A 7,772-nucleotide genomic window follows, 5' to 3' on the forward strand; every position below is an offset into this window, starting at 1 on the left:
AAATGAACCAATTGTGTCAAATACATCATGTGCAGTAGTTGTGATTTTAAGAGGTTTGCAAAAAAGACTCTCACCTTTAAAGTCGCCATCATTAATATATCTCATGTAAACCAGTGACTGTGAACAGTTTGCAATGTCTGTAGATTCATCAAGCTGGATACTTAATATTGGAAGTGGAGCAGATTTAATTTCCTGGATTACCTGATCAAGAATATCAGCAGACCTGTCATCTATTCTTCTGCAGACAGTGTTGTTAGATAAGAAAATCACACTCAATTTCATAATAAATTCATCTCTGATCATAACTTGAACAATGTCTTTGGCCACTGGCAACAGTAAATGCTCAGCAATGGTGTGGGGTTTCATAGCTCTGGCGATTCTGAGTGCCACCAAATATGAAGCTTCAATGGCTGCTATGTTTTGTTTGTGGTACTTGCCACCAGTGTGAAGTCTGGCTCTCTTGAGTCCATCAGCTTTGCTTCTGAAATAGTTGGTATCCTTGCTGGGAAAGCTTGGAGGCTTGCTATCAAAATGGCATTTTAGTTTGTTCGGCTTCATAGATTCGGCTGATAGAATTTTGCAACAAATAACACACTGCAGTTTCTCAATTCCTGCTGCAATTATTGAGGTAAAACCATAGTGTAAAAAATCCTCATTATATTTTCTTCTCTTAATGTTCTTCTCTACATAATCCATTGTCATGGGGCGGTTTGCTAATGAAAATAATATATAACAATAGCTTTAATAATACAAAAGATGGTACATGGCATAGTTCCGTCAATACAGTTCATTAAAGTTTCCTATGATTTACCATCTCTGTGTTGTTTTTTTTTACATACCTGTTACTATCACAAGGGGGCAGTATTCACATCAACCACAGCTGAATATAAAAAGACCTATCAGCATCCAAATGAAGTTCTCATGGTACAGATACATATATATTTTTGCAGTAGTTGATGATTTTACAGTATACGATTTTCCATTTGCCAGTCATTATAATTCATGAAGTGTTATTTTACCTCCAATATTGCTGCTTTCAACACAGTAGCTGCTTTTAACAGAGTAGCTGCTTTCAACATAGCAGCTGCTTTCTACACAGTAGCTGTTCTGTTCACAGTAGCTGCTCTCTACACATGTGTGACTGGTCTGCATAAGTACGTTATGGCACTAACCCTGTCACATACACCTGTATTTGTATGGGGTGTATGAGAGGGGGTTGGCACCATGATGTCATCACGCTGGGTATTTGTATGTGGACATATGTGCATATGGGCGGACCTGCCTGGAGATGGATAGAGGAACAGTGTCTCTGGTCCTAAGACCATTGGAAATATGTGTTTTCCAATGGTCTTAGGTGACCCCTGTGAAAGGGTTGTTTGACCCCCAAAGGGGTTGCAACCCACAGGTTGAGAACTGCTACTTCACAACCTCTAACTTAAAAAACGTAAAATAAGAAAGAACAACTTCCCAATTCATTCTATGAGGCCAGTATTACTCTGATACCAAAACCAAAGACTTCAAGAAATGAAAATGAAAGGCCAATATACTTTATAGATACAAAATCCTCAACAAAATGGCAGCAAACATTATTTGACAACATATAAAAAGAACTATACATTATGACAAAGTAAGATTTATCCTTGTACTGCAATGTTGCTTCAAAATATAAAAATCAAGGAATGTAATGCACCACATTAGTAGAGTAAAGCCCACACCATCATCTCAATAAATGTAGAAAAAGCACTTGAGAAAATCTAACAACTTTTCATGTTAAAAACAGTTAACAAACTGGGAACAGAAGGGAACTTCCTAAGGTGATAAATGGCATCTGTTAAAACCCACAGCTAACACTATATTTGAAGGTAAAAGTCTGAAAACTTGTTTTTTAAGATCAAGAACAAGACAGTGATGTCCACGCTCACCAGTTTATTTATTTATTTATTTATTTTAAAAGTGGATAGGAAGTAGGATTTATTATTGGTAGGTGCAAATGACAGATAGCACAGCATAAGTTCTCAGAGTGCAGGGCCCACTACTTGTCCAGGGGGCCACAACTGGGGATGTATGTGACCCCACAGCCATCTGGGACGAGCTGCTTCTCAGCCATCATGTCTTCAAATTCATCTAAGTTAAACTTGGTAAAACCCCATTTTATGGAGATGTGAATCTTCTGGTGGCCAGGGAACTTGAACTTGGCCCTGCAAAGGGCCTCAGTCACATGCTTCTTGTTCTATAGTTTGGTGTGGATGGACATGAGGACTTGGCCAATGTGAACCTCAGCCACAGTGCTCTGGGGCTTTCCAAAGGCACCACACATACCTTTCTGGAGCCTAGACTGGGGACAGCACAAGGTCTAACACATGAACATGTACTGGAATGGAGTGTCGCCAAGGTCCCTTAGAGCAACCTATAAAAGCAATAGGCCGGATACATTACCAAGGAGCCCGCTGTTTGCAGCCATTGCACACCAGGCCCCCATGAGGAAAGGAGCATGGTCAGCTTAGTTAACCGCAGGCACTCTCTCCAATTTAAGTCAACATTATATTTGAAGTTCTACTCAGGGTGTTTAAAGCAAGAGAAAGAAAGGGATCCAAGCTGGAAAGTAAGAAGTAACATTACTTCTATTTGGGGATGACTTCATCTTATGTATGGAAAATTCTAAGGATTTCAAAAAAATTAGAATACATGAACTCATCAAAGTTGGAGGATATTAATACATAAAAAGCCAACTGCATTTCTATGCATTAGAAATGAAGAATTTGATGAAATTGTCACCACAATTCCACTTACAATGTCATCAAAATACATATAATATTTAGAAATGCATTTAACAAAAGAAGTATACACTAAAAACTACAAAACATTGTTTAAAGAAAGTTTAAAAGACCTAAATAAATGTAAAGACATCCCATGTTCATGAATTAGAAGACTTTATAAGCAATAATAATAATAATAAACCCCAAATTGATCTGCAGATTCATTTCATTGCAATCTCTATCAAAGTCTCAATTGGCTTTTTGGGGGAAGAAATTAACAAGGTACTCCTAAAATTCATATAGAAATGCATAGAACCCACTATAAAAAAATCTTGAAAAAGGACAAAGTTGAAAGACTAACTTCTTTATTGCAAAACTCAATGCAAGAAAAGTAATAAAGACAGTGGTGCTGAAATAAGGATAAACATATAGGCCAGCAGGACACAATAGAGAACCCAGAAGTAAACACATGCATGTATGACCAATTGATTTTTTAAAAGGAATTAAAGAAGAGTTTTTTCAGCAAATGTTGTAACTACTAGATATTCACATGTAAAAAAATTGATGATGAACCCTTAACCTCATATAACCCTTAACACATATAAAAATGATCTCAAAATGGATTATCAACCCATGAGCTAAACCTGTATATCTCTTAAATAAAACATAGGAATAAATCCTTATGACCTTGGATTCAGTAGTAGTTTCTCAGATATGACATCAAAGGCGCAAGCTACAAAAGAAAAAAAAAAAAAGATAAAATAGGTTGTATCAAAATTAAACTCTTTTTTTTCCTTCAAAAGACACAATCAAGAAGGTAAAAAGACAGCCTACAAAATGGGAGGAAATTGCAAATCATATCAGGTAATGAAATTGCATTCAGAATACATAAAAAAAACCTTACAACTCTAAATAACAACAACAACAAAAAAAAAAAACAATTAAAAATGAGCAATGAATTTCAACAGATGTTTCTGCAAAGAATATATACAAATGGCCAATAAGTACCTGACAAGATGCTCAACATCATTAGTTGTTAGGGAAATGCAAATCAAAACCCCAATGAAATGTCACTTCATACTCAGTAAAATAGCTGTTGTCAAGAAGATACATAATACAAATGAGGAGAATAATAGAAGAACTGGAACTCTCCTGCACTGCTGGTGGAATGTAAAATTCATGCAACCACTTTGGAAAGTAGTCGGATAGTTCCTCAAAGAGTTAAACATAGAGTTGCTGTATAACCCAGCAATTCTGGGTTATGTGCCAAAAGTAATTAAAAACATATGTCCACACAAAAATACGTGCATGAGTGTTCATAGCAGCATCATTAATAACAGCAAAAAACCACCCCAAATCTCAAATGTCCATCAACTGACAAAGAGATAAACAAAATGTTGAATTTCTATACAGTATAATATGGTTTTGGCAATAAAAAAATGAATGGCACTTGCTGTACCATGGAGGAATTTCAAAAATGTTACAATAAGTGAAAAGAAGCCAGACACAAAGGAATATATATTATGTGATTCTATTTATATGAAATGTCCAGAATAGGTAAATATATAAATATAGAAAATAGATTAGTTTTCAGAGACTGGGAGGGGGAAGAGCAAGTGGTGGAAATGAAAATGGTAAGTGGGGAATAAAATTTAAATAAAAGGAAAGAAAATAGTAAGTGACTGATAATTAGCATGAAATTTCTTTGGGGAGTAAAAATATATTCAGAAATTAGATAGTGATAATTATTGCACAACTCTGTGAATATACTGGAAAAAAGTGATGAAAGCAATCACTAAATAGATAAAGAATTATTTCATCTAGGTAAGAAGACTCAATAGTGTCAAGATGTCCATTCTTCTCAATTTGATCCATACAGTCAATACAATCCCTTTCCCCCCTCCAAAAAAAAAAAATCCCAGCAAATTATTTTGTAGATTTGACAGACTGGTTCTCAAGTTTATTTGGAGATGCAAAAGACTCAGAATAGTCAACACGATATTGAAGAACAAAGTTGGAGGACTAACACTGCCTAAGTAAACAAGACAGTGGGACACTGGCAAAAGAATAGACATGTGGGTATAGACTAGGTGTTCTCAAACTATGGCCCTCGGGCCACATGTGGCCCACCTAGGACATTTATCCAGCCCGCCCAGTGTTTTTGCCACACTGTCTGTCCTGCTTAGCAGCTGACTGGTCCCGGGGCCCGCAGTCCAGCCCTCCAACAGTCTGAGGGACAGTGAACTGGCCCCCTGTTTAAAAAGTTTGAGGACCCCTGGTATAGACCAATGAACAGAATAGAGAATGCAGAAATAGAACCACATAAATACGGTCAACAGACATCTCACCAAAGAAGATTACAAATAACAAATAAGCACAGGAAAAGATGCTCAACATCATAAGCCATTAGGGAATTACAATAAAAACATAGCAACTCCTAGCAAGGATGTGGAGCAATCGTAACTCTCATTCATTACTGGTGGGAATGCAAAATAGTATGGCCACTTTGGAAGATATTTAGGCATTGCTTACAATACCAAACATACTCTTACCTTACAATCCAGAAATTATGCTTCTTGATACTTACTCAAAAAAATTGAAAATTCCTATCCACACACAAACCTGCACGTTAATGGTTATCGTAACTTTTTTCATAACTGCCAAAATTTGGAAACAAACAAGATGTCTTACAGTACCTGGATGGAAAAATAAATTATGACACATGCACACAATGGAATTTTGTTCAACCCTAAAAAGAAATGAACCACCAAGCCATGAAAAGACAGGGAGGAATCTTAAGTGCATATTATGAAGTGAAAGAAGGCAATCTAAAAGGCTTTGTATTGTAAGATTCCAAATCTGTGATGTTGTGAAATAGGCAAAACTATGGAAACAGTAAAAGATCAGTGGTTGCCAGGGGCTGGGAAGAGGGAAGAATGAATAGATAGAACACAAAGGGTTTTTAGAGCAGTGTAATTACCCTGAATGACATTATTATTGTGGATACGTGTCACTATGTGTTTGTCAAAACCCAATACTCTGGTTTCTCTTCAGATTGTCTAAATCTCTCACCTTTTACATTTGTCAAAACCCATACAGTGTACAACAGCAAGAGTTTACTAAGGTAAACATGGACTTTGTGTGATAACGATGTAACCAACAGAGGTTCATCAATTGTAGCAAATCTACCACTCTGGTAGGGGATTTTGATAGTGGAGGAGACTGGGTGCGTCTTGGGGGCAAAAGGATATAGGAAATCTCTCTACCATTTGCTCAATTTTGCTGAGAATCTGAAACTGTTCTAAAAAAGGAGTGTCTTTTTTAAAATGTCAATTTTAGGGTCTTGTAGCTTAACCAAACAAAATGATGTTATCAGAATCCAGTGCAATACTTGGAACAATTCAAATGCACGTGATTGTTTCCAAAAGCTATAGAAGAAACTCAGTGTCATGGAAAAAGAAAGAGAGGGAACTTTTCAGTGTTAGACTATCTGGCCTGACAACCATTCTGTGCTGGGTATCTGAACCTATGACCTCAAGCGTAAGATCACTTGAGAGAAATGTTTCCCATTAAAAGGTTAATTATGGTACCATGTTTAATGTGTTTTGGGTAGGAAGGGGAAATCACATATGCAAGTTGTCTTCTCTTTCAGGAAAGGACCCTTAAGCACTTGCTACCTTGTTATAAAATTTAGAAATTTATAGGTTGGCAGCTTCCATTTCCAGTTGCTAACTATAGTTTAATGAGCTCGTTGATTTTTTTTTTTTAAGCTCGTTGATTTTGATTTCTCACCAGTGTAATCATAACCTATTAATTTCCATTTCCCCTTTGAATTCCTCTTTTTCTCTTGCGCTCAAGGGTTGATTTGGGTGTGGGCCTGTTTAGCACATGATTTTTACACTCTCTTCTGTGTGGACTTTTCCAGCCCTTGCCACAGTGACTCAAGCCACTGTCTGGTGTTATAGAACTGCTTAGGCCTATGAAAGCTGTCTTATAGTCGAAATTTCTTCCTTTATTTTAACTTAAGAATTGTCTTCAGTAAATTTATGAGTTGAAGCTACTTCTAATATTTCTGAGAGAAGTTGGTCTTTTTGTTCTACCCAGGGTTTACTGAATTTGTAGAATCTGAAAAGTCCATGTCTTTTGTCTGTTTTAAGGAAATCTTGGTTGTTATCTCCTCAAATATTTATTCTACCTCCATTCTCTTTCTCCTGTCTTTCAGGGACTATCATTACACAGGTATTGACCTTGTAACTGTGTCCCCTGTTCTGTTATGTTCTGTCCTTCTTTCTCTGTCCTTCAGTTTGCATACTTTCTATTGACCTGCCTTCCAGTCCACTAAAATCAAATCTTACCTTCTGTTGTACTCAGACTGCTTCTGTTAAGTACATCCAAAGGGTTGTTTCCTGTTACTGTAATTTTTAGTTTTAGAATGGGAGGGGTTCAAGGGTAGGGTTGGGGATAAAGGGCCGTAAAAAGGAGAGGAGGCCAGTCCAGGGAGTGGAGTCTAACCTGGAGCCAGCTGACTTTCACAGCTGGTTTCAAGAGGCTTTTATTATTCCATATCAGTAGGGTTGATATGTGGGAGGGCAGTTTCTAGAGGGAGTCACCCCGTCTGCAGAGGAACTAATTTTTGCACTTAGAGCCAATCTAGAAGCTACTCTCTTAATCGTCTGCCAACAGAGATCAGAATAAAAGTTAATGTTCTGTTTTTTCCCGGAGACGCTGGCCTTAAAGCATTATAGGGGACTGGGCAAGGGGTTTGCTATGATTATACAGTTAGGTTCCTGGACTGCTTTTTCTCATCAGCTTTTTCCCAAAATGGCTGCACTCTTGTCAGGGCCAGGAGGATTTCTTTTCCACAGAATGTCCATCTAATTTTTTTCATAGATTCCATGTTTTTATCTTTGTTCATCTTTTCCTCTATTTTCTTAAGCCTATTAATCATGATTGTGTAAAGTCTCTGTCCCTATCCATTCTAATATTTAGTTTTGTTTCTATGAATTTTTTTTTTTT

General features: G+C 37.0%; 1 non-coding gene across 1 annotated transcript; it reads right to left on the bottom strand.

Annotated features, from left to right (window-relative positions):
• Positions 1-2,379: 2,379 nt before the first annotated feature.
• On the bottom strand, positions 2,380-2,514 carry LOC111726634. The gene has a single exon (XR_002774368.1). It is a non-coding gene; the product is annotated as a small nucleolar RNA SNORA70 (small nucleolar RNA).
• Positions 2,515-7,772: the final 5,258 nt, after the last annotated feature.

The sequence above is a fragment of the Otolemur garnettii genome, unplaced genomic scaffold, assembly GCF_000181295.1.
Source record: "Otolemur garnettii isolate 467f Iridium unplaced genomic scaffold, OtoGar3 scaffold00073, whole genome shotgun sequence".
Lineage (NCBI taxonomy): Eukaryota > Metazoa > Chordata > Mammalia > Primates > Galagidae > Otolemur > Otolemur garnettii.